The 12,660-nt window shown below is 52.7% G+C and overlaps 1 long non-coding RNA gene across 1 annotated transcript; it reads right to left on the bottom strand.

Annotated features, from left to right (window-relative positions):
- Nucleotides 1-2,658: 2,658 nt before the first annotated feature.
- Nucleotides 2,659-11,725, bottom strand: LOC102115386 (uncharacterized). Its single transcript, XR_283574.5, has 3 exons — nucleotides 11,650-11,725; nucleotides 5,060-5,208; nucleotides 2,659-3,062 (listed from the first exon to the last, which is right to left on the bottom strand). It is a non-coding gene; the product is annotated as an uncharacterized lncRNA (long non-coding RNA).
- Nucleotides 11,726-12,660: the final 935 nt, after the last annotated feature.

The raw sequence follows: 12,660 nt of genomic DNA, 5'->3' as shown, positions 1-12,660 counted from the left end.
GAGCATCTCAAGAAGAAAAGAGTGATCCCAATCACCATTACTGAAGCAAATCCTATCCTCTGGTTCTATCTTCACCTGGAGGCCTCTAGCATCCTTCAAAGATGCTTCTCCGCAATTCCTTCCGGAAGTCTCTGCAGATGCTTGCCTGTGCTTGGCCATGCTGGAGTGACCACGTGGATCATGTCCTGGCTCTTCTTCTAGGTGCTCAGGACCGCTGGGGGTGGGGGTGGGGAAGTGAGAAATTGGAGGTTGATGCATTACCTATGGATCCTTAATAAGTACCCCAAAACCTAGCAGCTTACAACAGCTTTATGATCTTACACAGTTTCCGAGGGTTGGAAGCCCAGCTTAGCTGGGTGCCTCTGGCTCGGGGCCTCCTGGGAGGCTGTAGCCAAGTTGTTGGCTAGATCTGCATCACTGAAATCCCGGAAGGCTGGAGGATCCATTTCTAAAATGGGGAACTCCCATGGCTGGTGGCTGGTGTCCTCAGTTCCAGGATGGCTGTTGTCTGGGGCCCCCAGGGAACCCCCAGCCACCTCCAGACTCCATAGAGCTGTCTCCAGGGCAGTTGACTCCACAGAGTAAGTGATTTGGGAGTAGCAAGTGACAGTGCCACCAAAGCAGAAGCTGCAGTGTCCTTTATAACCTAACCTCAGAAGTGACATGCCCTCCCTGTGGCTGTGTTTACTGAGTTGAGTCCACACTCCAGGAGCAGGCTGTGAGGGCCAGGAAATGGGATCACTGGGCGCCCCCCTGGAGCCTGGCTCCCATGGCTGCTAAGCATAGCATCCAAGCAGAGAGGCCTGGGCACTCTTAAGTGACATTTCCCTCAGTCTGGGCAGCCTGAGGAGTTGTCGTCTACTCTGAGCCGGGGTGGGGGAGCCATCTGCTCCCAAGCTTTTCCCGGGGCAGTGCCAGATAATCCAGGCAACCCCCCTTTTCTATAATGTTTTTCCTACGAGCCATTACATTCCTCCTCTTTGATCTAGAAATCACCTTACTGTTGCCCTTACCATGAGCTTTCCAAACCAACAACCTCAAATTAATAATCAGCACAGCTCTCGTACTAATTACCATTTTAGTCCTAGTCCTAGTCCTAGGTCCTTGGTGCGGAACTCCCACCTGGGGAGGCTCAGCCAGTGACCCAAAGGACCCGTCCTCATGCTAATCTGCCCCCCCCCCCGTCTCAGGGGTTCCAGAAGGCAGAGCGTTCCTCGTGTGACCCACAGGGCAAACCTCCTGTCATGGCATCAGGACCAGGCTACATAGTTTGGGACGCCCAGTGCCAAATGAAATGTGTGGACCCTTGTTCAAAAATTATTAGGAATTTTGGCAGGGCTCAGTGGCTCATGCCTGTAATCTCAGTGCTTTGGGAGGCTAAGGTGGGAGGATCACTTGAGTCCAGGAGTTTGAGACCAGCCTGGGCAATGTAGTGAGTGAGACTCCATTTCTACAAAAAATTTAAAAATTAGCTGGGTGTGTTGGCATGCACTTGTAGTCCCAGCTACCTGGGAGGCTGAGAAGGGAGGGTTGCTTGAGCTGGGAAGGTAGAGGCTGCAGTGAGCCATGATTGCACCTCTGCACTCCAGCCTGGGCAACAGCGAGATCCCATCTCAAAAAAAAAAATAAATAAATGTTTTAACATGATGACAACATCAAAGCAATTGCAGGAACCTTGTAAGTGCGGGGCTCTGTGCACCTCTGTGGGTCACATGGCCATGAATAGCATGCAGCAGGTCTGTTGGAGTGAAAGGTGTCACAGTGGGTTTGTGTCTCTGTCCCAGGGCCTGGCACTGGGATGTACTCCCTTGGCCAAGGCTGCTTATGTCCCTAGCCCTGGTGAAGATGTGGCTAATGGTCACAGCATCTTCACAGACCCCTCCCCTACCCCCACAGAGTCAATTCACTTCACTTCAAGGGTCATGGGAGTCTGAAATATTTATGAAGCTGCCTGTTAATTCCTCCTTAGTTTTAAATGTGGCCCCTTTTTCTACAACTCAGATAGAAGTCACATCAGGCTTGAGGATAAACCCTGCCTACTTAATTTCAATTCTCTCAGACTCCTCAGCGTTTCAGAAATATATTTTATATATGTATGTATGTATGTACGGAGATAGGGTCTCACTTTGTTTTCAGCTGGAGTGCAGTGTGATCACAGCTCACTGCAACCTTGAATTCCTGGGATTAAGTGATCCTCCCGCCTCAGGTTCCCAAAGTGCTGGGATTAAGGGCATGAGCCACTGTCTTTCAATATATAGTAGCTGGTTTATTTCATAATTGCTATGTTTTGAATGTGTCCCCCAGAAGTTAGGGCTTTAGAAACCTAATCCCTTTGCCCTCTTGAATGGATTAATGGATTCATGAGGGCTTTACCTTTACGAATGGGTCAATGTCACTATCACAGGAGTAGTTTCATTATCACAGGAGTGATTTTGTTATAACATGGAGCTCTCTCTGGCTCTCTCGCTCTTGCTCTCTCACCATGTCCCATGCTGGGATGCATCATCATGCAGCACAAAGGCCCTCGCCAGAGGCTGGTGCCATGCTCTTGGACTTCTCAGCCTCCAGAACTGTGAGCTAAATAACCTTTCTTTAAAAAAATAAATTACCCAGTCTGTGATATTCTGTTATAGCAACGGAAAACAGATTAAGACAGTAATTCTATGTATTATTTTATTTGATTTGTTATTGGCAGTCACCAAACTACCAAAGGGGTTCATGGCACAAAAAGGGTAAGACTGTTAGGAGCAGATGACCTGGCAAATGCAGATGTGGAAAAGGAATAGGCTTGGAGCAAATGCAAGGTTTAATCGTTCTTTCAGGGTTTTATGCTCCTTGCCTCTATTAATTTAGTAAATGGCTTTGTCACGGGTGTGTTATTGTTTGCTTTTCTTTGATGGCATCCCTCATGTCTGAGGGATGTGCAGGTGAGCAGTCTGAGGCTGAGCAGGTGACTAAGCACTTGGGACTTGATGGGCTGAAGATGGGACATCCCCAGGCTCTCTGTTCTTGGAGAAACAGCTGCAGCAGGTTCCTTGAATATGTGTCAGGATCTAATTTTCCTAGGAGGAAAAAAAACCCCCTGTGAAACTATATATGCAAATGTGAAAGAACAGAGGGGAGGTTATCTCCCTTGGGCATTCCCTTCTCCTCCTAGTCATTTGTTGAGCATTTACATGCATCGCCCCCATTTAATTCTCATAGAGCCTGGGAAGTAGTTTTCTATTTCTACCTAACAGAAGAGGAAACGTTACAGGAGATATTTCAAGACTTACTCCAGGTAAAGCTGTTTGCAAGTGACAGAGCTAGAACTTGGTGGTCTCAAAGCCTGTGTCACACTGTTCTCACTGCCTCTGTGCCCAGCCTATGCAGGGCAGGGAGAAGAGCACCAGGGTGGCCTTAGGCAACTCATGGGTATCTGGGGAATCAAACAAGGCAGCATATACCTGATGAAAGGAGCCTCAGAAATTCAAAGCAAGTGATTGCTTTCATCTAGGGTGGTCCGAGAAGTCTTTCTTGAGCTGGATCATAACAGATTCAGACATGGAGAGGTGGAGAGAAAGCTGTGGGGCTGATCGTGGGGGGCAGAGGCAGCAAGGGGATGGGTAAGCACACATCAAAGGAGGTGCAGGGGATCAGTAAGAGAGGAGGCTGGTGGCCTGGGATGGATGAATGCAAGCCTGATTCCCAAGTTGAGCAGTTTATACTTACTTCAGCAGGATATTGGGGAGCCACCAAAGGTTCTTGAGAGGGGAAGTCATACAATAAAGCTTCATTTTAAGAAATGAATTGGGAGTTGGAAGATGGTTTAGGGGGTGGCAGGCCTGGAGACTGTGAAACTGGTTAGGAAGTTATTGCAACTGCTTGGGTGAGAAATGCTGAGGACCTGAAATAAGGTGATGGAGGGGAGACAGGAAGGTCAGCAGGAGCTGGATGCCTGATTGCATGGCAGGGCACGGGTGGCTGGGAGGACCCAGTGGGGCATGTGGACAAGAGAGAAGTCAAGGGAGGCTGAGAGGACCAGCCATATGGCTCTTAGCATTGGAGTGACCGTGGGGAGTTTTAGCTCATTCATCCTGCAGTATCCCATAGGTCCTGCAAGGGAAGTCCAATTGGCCTGTGATAGAGACCTGTCTGGAGCCCAGGCTCTCCAAGCTGTCTCCTGGTTTTCAGGAGAGATCAGCCCTTGCCCCAGGCCTGCTACATTGGCTTTCACTTTTCCCACAATTTAGCCCCAGAAGTGGTGGGAGCAGAAGCTTTGACCACAAACTGGAGCCATGAAGCCAGTTGTGGTGGCATGAAATGAACGGCCTCAGACCTGCGGAAGTATTGCACCTGTTCATAGATGATCAAAGGAGCGGCAGGTGCATTTCCTTCCTCCTTTGCAAATGGCCAATTGCCCTGAGTTTTCCATGAAAGAAGGGCCATGGAGAGTAATAGTGCAGCTCTCAGACTCTGGAGCCCAACTATTACAGGTGGGCCCAAATCCCAGCTCTGCCGGGTACTTGCCGTGAGACTTTGGGCCAGTTACTTAATCTCTCTGTCCATCAGTTGCTTCATCTGTAAAATGGGAATAATATTGGTATGCCCCTCCATGGACTACGGAAGATAAGTGAGTTAAAACACATAATGCTAATCGTGCCTGGTATGTAGTTGGTGCTTAATAAATAAATGTTGAATGAATTCGTTTTTTAGAATGAAACATCCCACGGAGAAGAATCAGAGGTGATTTTTTTTTTCCCCTTTTGCATGTGAAATGGAAAAATCTAGATAAGAAAGGGCCTAGCTTTGTTCTGGCCACTTCACAATAGTCCACTTGAGTTGGGGGAGAGGAGAGTTACTGGAGGGAGTACGCTAAAAACTCATGAAAAATGATTTCCTTTCTCTGCTTGTTGAAATTCTGCCTTCAAGGCCCAGTTTAAGTGTCACCTCCTCAGAGGAGCCCTCCTTGGTTTCCACCCTTCCTCACCCCTGTCAGACTCGTGGCTTCCTTCTCTATTCTCCCCAGTGTTCAGCATGTAGGTTGATGGTAGCACTCACTAATTCTGCTTTGTTTTACCTGTACTCAAGTTCATGGCTGTCTCCTCTCTGTGGCGGAGCTTTGCGTTGGATGGGTCTGGGAAGTCCCACCTACAGCTGACAAGCTGGGCTGGGCTCCAGGCCATCACAGGTCCTCCATCAGCAGCTCTGTCCACCCTGGCCTTGTTCCTTCAGACAAATGTGGCCAATGCGTTGAATTAACAGCACTTTTAGGATCAAATCACAAAGCAACTCCCGATTTAGTCGGTGGAATCACCTCTTCCCTGGCCACTGCTGCAAACTCAGGCAATCCTATAACTTTTCTGGTTGCTCTTAGTTAATAAAAACTGTCTCACTGCAGGAAGGTGAAATGTCCCGTCCAGAATCTGAGTTAAAATGAAGGCTTCTTGCCTCTGCCGTCCTGAGCTTGCTGCAGGTAGGAAGCCTGCAGCTGGGAAGGGGCTTAGCTTTTCCCTCCTTCCTCACCCAGCTCACTGTCCACATGCTACTCAGACTTCCCGGCATTTGACCCAGCGGACGGCTCCTGCAGGTGTCTCCCCTGGCTCCTGTGAGGCCCACTGGCCTTGGTTCCGCTCTTTCTGAGGCTGTGACATTGGAGTTGTCTCTTTGGCTCTTCTCTGTCCACACTCTGTCCCTGGAAAGCCGCACCCCAGCAACATTCCCATCTCTCCCTTCAACCCAGACCCTCCCTGAGCTCCAGACTCTGGTTTCCAGTACTGGATTCCAGCGTTCAACCTGACAACAGCCGCTGGCGCCAAGGCTTCCTGAACTCAGTAACTGCCCCCGCTTAATTGCTGAGATGAGAAACCCCTGGCAGTGCTTGTTTTCTCCCTTTCACTCCAAATCCATGCACAATCTAGCCCTAAGTTCTGCAGGCTCTGCAGCAATGGTTCTCAGCCCAGAGTGACTGTGGCCCCCAGGGGACATTTGGCAATGTCTGAAGACATGTTTTATTGTCTTAACTGGGGGTGGGTGGTGCTATGGGTGTCTAGTGGACTCAGGCCAGGGATGCTTCTAAACACCCTACAGTGCACAGGCCAGATCCCACAGTGAAGTGTCTTCCAGTCCAAAATGTCAGTAGCAGCACCCCAAGAAACCCGCTCTGCAGCCAGAATGCATCCTGCACCCCACGCTCCTCCCGCCTCCACTGCCGTGGCCCGGCCAGAGCAACATCTCGTCTGGCCTGACTGACTGCAATGGCCTCTTCCACTCTTGCCCTCCCGCAGACTGGTTTCCACTGCACAGCCAGCAGTGCCTTTCTTTCTTTCTTTTTTTTTTTTTTGTTTTGAGACGGAGTTTTGCTCTGTCACCCAGGCTGGAGTGTAGTGGTGTGATCTCAGCTCACTGTAACCTCTGCCTCCTGGGTTCAAGCAATTCTCGTGCCTCAGCCTCTTGAGTAGCTGGGATTACAGGCACGTGCCACCACACCCAGCTAATTTTTTGGGTATTTTTAGTAGAGATGGGTTTTCACCATGTTGGTGAGGCTGGTCTCGAACTCCTAACCTCCTCGGCCTCCCAAAGTGCTGGGATTACAGGCATGAGCCACGGCGCTTGGCCAGCAGTGCCGTTCTAAAACAGGAAGATCCTGCCCTTCCCCAGCCTAAAACCTTCCGGTGGTTTTCCGTGGCTCTTAGAACCAAACTCATCTCTGGTCAGCAAAGCTCTGGACAGTCCCTGCTGCCCATCATCCTCCAGGCTCAGTCTCAGGCATGGCTGCCCTGGCCTGTCTCTTGTCCCTTGTTGTCCCTTGCTGGGGGACTTTGCTCTTGCCATCCCACGGGCTTAGCATGCTCCTCCCAGACCTCAGTGCCCCTCCTCATCTCTCAGGTCTCTGCTCCCACGAGCCAATCTCAGGAAGCTGGGGGGGCGGTGGGCGGGCTGTGGCCCAGGGCAGGTTTGGGGCTGTGCTTTGTGACTCAGCGCCAGTTCACTCCTCTGCACTGGGGTGTGGTGGGGGTGATGCTGCTTTGAGTCAAGGCAGCTACAAAACTCCGAGCGCAAGTCAGCTGTTTTCTACATCTGGAAGCGGGCCGGGCTCCTTCTCAGATTTATCGAAGGCAGGCAGCCGCTGACCCCTCCCTTTGCTGTTGGAGGTGAGGAGAAGGAAGGGGACACAGGCCCTGGGAACTCGCCTCTGCTGAGTTAGTCTACCTTTGGCAGCCTGAAGTTCGGGCTCCTGGCCCAGCATTGCAGGTCCCCCGCTGTCGGGATGGACCCCAGGCTCAGAACCCTCATCTGGTCAGGGCTCTCCCCCTGCCTGGAACCAACCCACAGACCTTCCATTCCCTCCCTTGACTCAGGACTCAGGCCAGGGCAAAAGTAAGGGGCACAAGTGGGGAGAAAACCTGTGGAGGTGCCTGCTTGGTGCAAGTTCAGGCAGAGGCGCTTGACGTGACACTTCCCCTTTAACTGACTCATCACTCCCAGCGTCCAGGCTGCGTCATGGCCGTTATGCAGTGAAGTCAACCAAAGCGCAGAGAGTTCATTGACGGGACAGAGCCTTGCAGGGGAACAGATTCAATCGCAGAACTCAGGCCCAAATGACTCCGCACCATGCGTGCAAGTGCAGACACACACACACACACACAGCCTGCCTGTGCTGCTGAGGGTGCAATAAGGACCAAGACCAAGAGAAAGAGTAGCCAAGGGAAGAGGGACAGGCCTTTGTTGGGACAGTCCTGGTGGCAAAGGGCATTTTGGCTGAGAAACCCCTAAAGTTAGATTTGACCCCATGACTGGGGTGGGGGGCACAAGCTTATCTCAGAGCTGTCAACTCCCCTGCTCTGGGGTCTGGTTGATCCGTGCAGGGACACAGCCCTGTGTGCTGAGAGGAAAGCTGGCCCTGTGGGGGGGGCGGGACAGGCACCCAAGGGCCCCGTGGCCCTCCCTTTTCTTCCCCAGGTGGCTGCCCCGCCCCAGAGGCGCTCCTGCCACTCGCCCCTGAGGGGGATGCCTCCAGCCACTTGTCCCAGCCTCGGGAGTCTCCACAGCAGAGACAGAGGTGGGAGGGTGAGTTCTGAGGAGATTCGGAGTTCTGAGGAGATTGGGATCCTCTCCAGAGATGAGGGAGCCGGGCTAGAGGGGCTCGTGGGGAGCAGGGGGCCTCTGCTCCTTCTGATAGAAGAGGAGCGCGCTGTGGGCATCTAGTGAACTGAGGCTGATGGAAAAGAAGGGGCCCCTGGCCAGGCTCCGTGCTGAGGGCCAGGCGCCTTTGTTGCTTTTGAAGAGAGAGAGTCTTGGGGGAGCAAGCCCGCGGCTGCCTCTTCCTCCCTCAGATGATCCCTTTGCCCTAATTGGACACCCGGTGGGGCTCAGAGTTGATGGGGTCACAGGGGATCTGCCAGCTCAGGAAAGAAGAAGGTGAGCAACAGGGACAACTTCGGTTCTCCCATTCAGGGATGGGGTGGCCTCGGGCAGGTTACCCCATGGATCTGCTCCTAAGCCTCCTCCCTGGGAAACTGGGCCAACACCTCCTACCTCACGGGCAGGCCGTGAGAACCAAACCTTGGGGTCATTCGCCACCAGGAAATGCAAACGAAAGCCACAGTGAGATGCCACCACACGCCCACGGCTACAGTGACCATCAGTAATGGCGGTGGGGGGGTGGGGGGCGGGGGGCAGACGCCCCCCCACCTCCCCACTCCTCTCTGGCGGGAACAGAAAACAGCCTAGCCCCCTTGGAAAACAGTTTGACCATTTCTTAGAAAGTTCCACATCACCTCCTTATACTAGATGGAAGAAGAGTGTGTGCTGCATGATTCCATTCAGATAAGTTTCTAGAAAATGCACACTCGTCACAGTGACAGAGGCAGATCACAGTCTGCCTGGAGAGGGAGGGTACGCAGGGGCAGGAGGGACAGGCGACAGAGGGGCACATGGCTTCTGGAGGCGGTTTCACAGGTGTAGACATGTCAAACTCATCAAATTGTACTGCTTCATTAAATATCAGTTACACCTGGGTAAAGCTGTAGAAAATAGCTTTTTGGAGGCAATAAAGGGCGGATTTATGCTGCAAAAAAATGGCAAGGCAAGTGAGGCGCCTGGCACAGGACTGTTTAGTCAATGCCGGCCGCTGGACATGTGAGCCCAGACTAGTTTCTCACAACTTCCATTCATTCTTTCCTCCCCGAACACAGAAACGGAGCAAGGGGAGGGATGGGAGCTCCGAGCCCTGCCTGCAGGAGCGCTCAGAGACACGCACCACAGAACTGGGTCACGGTGCTGGGGATCCAGGACAGGAGGGCCTCACAGACGCCCGGAAGGTTCGGAGGAAGCGGCTGGAGAGCAGGCAGAGAAGAGGGTGAAGGAAGATTGCAGAGAGGAAATGGCATATGGGGTTGTGAGGGACTCTCCTCGAGGCCACTGCTTAGGGCTGTCTGGGCTGGTGAGTGGGGCCTAAGGGATCCTCTCCTCCACGTGGTGGGGTATGGAACACGGGACATGGGACAGGAGAGCTCAGTCCAGGAGTGGTCCCAGAGCCCCTGGGAGCAGAGCAGCCACAAGCAGATGAGGGGCCCGGAAGCAAGAGGGGCTGAAGGGCCAAGTCTTTGGTGGGGTATCAGTTTCCCAGGGCTCCGTAACGACCAGGTCAGGAAAGGCACCGGGTGGCACTGCTTTGGGAGAAAGAGCCTCCCGTGCCCCTAATCCCTAACCCTTACCCGGGGGCAGGGAAGCCACTGGGATTCCGGGACGAGGCCTTCGCAGGCTTCTTTCGGGAAGTGGCTCCCGTTTGAGAATGAGGGTGGAACACAGGGAGATGGAGGCGGCACAGCGTGGAGCACCGGCTCCAGGGTCTGATGAAGTAGCTTCGTATTTGCCTTTGCCACATCCTAGCAGGGTGACTTTGGGCGCAGTACTTTGCCTTTCTGGCCCTCTGCGTGATTGGTTGTTACTTTTATTTTGTTCTGAACTCTCGGCAACATCTAGCATGTATATGAGCCTGACTAATGGTTCACTTCGTTCGTTCATTCAGACACTCATTGATCAAATCTGACCAGCTCACACTCTCCTGGGTTAGCCGTTAAATCCCAGCACCTGTAGCCAGGTGGACGTCATTCCCCACAGCTGGGCCCTGCTGGGGACTCATCTCCCTGTGCTCTTGCCACACACCTACCTGCAGTTTCCAGAATGTGCCAGGCTCCCTGGTGCTGCTGAGCCTCTGCAAGTGTGGCTCCCCTGCCTGAAACGCCCCCACCCGCCCCCACCCTCCTGCTGGTCTGGCTGCCTCCCAGTCAGCCTTGTCCAGTTACATTTTCCTGCCTCACTTCCCCGCTGAGTGAGTGTGGCCCCTCTCAGCTCTCCCAGCCCCTTACCCTTGGGCCTCTAGTTTGGCAGCTGTCACACAAGCTACAGTCACAACTGGTCTGCCACCCATTGCAGACGGGGCTCCTGGAAGGGTGATGCTACGGCTCCCCCCACCTCTAGCACGGTGCCCAGCACAGAATGGGAGCTGAGGAAATGTTTGTAGCAAGAGGTAAAACTGCTTCACAGTGTGTGTTATGAGTTGAACTGTTTCCCCCAAAAAGGTATGTTGAAGTCTTATGACCTGAATTGTGTTTCTCCAAAATCCATATGTTGAAGCCCTAACCCCTGTACCTCAGAATGTGACTGCATTTGGAGAAAGGGCCTTTAAAAAGTAGTGTAATTAAGTTAAAATGAGGTCATGTGGGTGGGCTGTAATCCCATCTGCCTGGAGTGCTTACGAGAAGGGAAGATATGGACATAGCCACACCTGGAGGAAAGGCCAGGTGAAGACACGGGGAGGAGACGTTCCTCTGCAAGCCAAGGAGAGAAACCTTGGAAGAAACCAGCCCTGCGAACCCCTTGGTCATGGACTTCCAGCCTCCAGAACTGGGAGAAATCCATTTCTATTGTTTAAGCCCCTGGGTCTGCAGTACTTTGTTATGGCAGTCCCAGCAAACAAATACAAAGTCCTAAGCCCCGGTGCCTCCAAAGGACCCTTATTTGGAATTAGGGTGATTGCAGATGTGATAAGTTAAGATGATGTCATACTGGAGTAGGGTGGGCCCTGATCCAATATGAATGTATCCTGATAAAAAGGGGAAATGTGGACACAGACACGCACACAGGGAGACTGCCATGTAGACACGAAGGCAGAGATTGAGGTGACACATGTAGAAGCCCAGGAATGCCAAAGGTGGCCAGAAAACCATCCAGAGCTGGGGAGGCCTGGAATAGAGTCTCCGTCACAGCCCCAGCAGGACCCATCCCTGCTCGCACCTCGATCAGAGACTTTTGGCCTGCAGAACTGCAAGGCAGTGAATTTCTATTGCTTCAAGCCACCTAGTTTGTGGTACTTTGTTAGGGCAGCTCTGGCAAACTAACAGAATATGGGAGATTAAAATATCACCCCACTACAAGTTCATCCAAACAAGGGGTTCTGCTGGCAGCAGCACAAAGCTACCATGAAAACACCTAATTATGAGAAATGAGCTCCCAGACCCTCCTGCCCGTCACTCCCTGATCTTATCAACTTCTGCCCCCTCCACTCACACAGACAACTGTTTACATGTCTGTGTTGCCCCCAAGCCAGCCACCCCCAGAACCATGCTCTGCCCATTGCTGGGCTCAGTAAATACTCTCACTTACGGCTAGGTCACTCATCCAGAGTCGTCCTCTGCTCCCTGAAATCCCATCTCCAGGAAATCCAGACCCAGGCAGCACTGAGCCCTCCCACGTGGGTACAAGAGCACATGTAGACCAAATTTCAGTCGGTCCAGGGAGGCCCTGGATGCCAAACTTTTGCACCTTCTGGTGCTTCCCGACATGCCACCCGTGGCTGACTTGCGTTCTACCTTGGCTGCTGCCTGTCCACCTGCACACCTGTCCACACCCCAGCTCCAAATAAGGAGAGGAACTAAACCCAGCACTGCCCCATGGCAAGCTGTGGAGAAGGAATGGGAGTGGGTGGAGATGTACCTCCCTGCTCCGTGGACGTGTGGTTAGGAAACGCCATTCCTGGCTAGGAGCAGAAGCTGAACTGGGGTGAGCCGAAATCTCGGCCAAGACTCGACCTTCAGGGAGTGCCTGAGACGCTGCACAGCCAACAAACTGCGGGGCCAAGGACACTTGCAGAATGAGGATTGGCCTACTTTAGCCCCCTGCCCAAGGCTTCAATCCCCTCTGCAGTCTCCCTGCTGAGGGGACACCGCTGTTTGAACACCTCAGCTGACGTGGGACAGCTGGCATCTTTCCTGCCTAGACCTGAGAATGGCTGGCCGAGGCTGAGGCTTGGGGGGACTCATTCCCTTCCAAACTTGCTCATATCCGTGCAGTGGGCCACAGTTCCTGTCTGGGAGCCCCCCACTCCTACAGGTCTTCCTCAACAGCCTTCCCCATGGCTCCATGTAAAATTTCACCCCCATTTTTCCTGCCATGTTTCTCTTCTTGTCACTTTCCACCCTCTAAATCCTGTTTGTGTATTTAACTGATTGCTTTTGGTCACTGTCTGTCTCCTCCCCGTAGAGAGAGGCCGCCTGGGAGGGAGGGTTTATTTGAGGGCTTGGGGTTGCTATGGCAGGCACAAAGTCTGCAGCTGTGGCCTGCCCGAATAGAAGAGAGGCTGGAGCGCTAAGTGGGAGACATTTCTGCAGTGGGTCC

The sequence above is a fragment of the Macaca fascicularis genome, chromosome 13, assembly GCF_037993035.2.
Source record: "Macaca fascicularis isolate 582-1 chromosome 13, T2T-MFA8v1.1".
Lineage (NCBI taxonomy): Eukaryota > Metazoa > Chordata > Mammalia > Primates > Cercopithecidae > Macaca > Macaca fascicularis.
This window is presented reverse-complemented; position numbering and strand designations above follow the sequence as displayed.